Source organism: Sinocyclocheilus anshuiensis, unplaced genomic scaffold, assembly GCF_001515605.1.
Source record: "Sinocyclocheilus anshuiensis isolate Anshui unplaced genomic scaffold, SAMN03320099.WGS_v1.1 scaffold2422, whole genome shotgun sequence".
In the NCBI taxonomy this organism is placed as follows: Eukaryota; Metazoa; Chordata; class Actinopteri; order Cypriniformes; family Cyprinidae; genus Sinocyclocheilus; species Sinocyclocheilus anshuiensis.
Window position 1 is genome coordinate 391,992 of NW_015557345.1, and position 652 is coordinate 392,643.

The following is a 652-nucleotide window of genomic DNA, read 5'->3' on the forward strand; positions in this document are numbered from 1 at the left end:
CATGTTTAGCACACAATGGCATATTTTACGGTGTTGCTAATAGTGCAGCACAGTGTTAAACATGTCACTTCCTATTGCCAATAGGTGGCGATATAATTGTAGCCGAATATGAGCATGTAGATGTCTTCAGGCCAGGACTCTAATCAAACATGTGAAGTTTGAGGCAGATTGGACATTGTATGCATGAGTTACAACAACTTCTTGTTTGATGGTGTTAATAGCATGCTTTAGCACTTATCTAAGTGTTGCTAGTATGTTTGAGGATGTTTCTAACATGTTTAGCACACAATGGCATATTTTACGGTGTTGATAATAGTGCATCACAGTGTTAAACATGTCACTTCCTTTTGACAGTAGGTGGCGCTATGACTAAAACTGAATCTTTGCATGTAGATGTGTTCAGGCCAGGACTGTCATCAAACATGTTAAGTTTCGGGCAGATTGGACACTGCATGCCTGAGTTACATCAACTTCCTGTTTCACTGCATTAATAGCATGCTTTAACACTTAGCTAAGTGTTGCTAGCATGTTTTCCATGCCTCTAGCATGTTGCCAGCCTATGTAACACTTGCTGACGATTTTTAATATGTTCCTAGGAGTCCATAACAGTGTTAAGAATGTAACTTCCTGTTGCCAGCAGGTGGCGCTATGA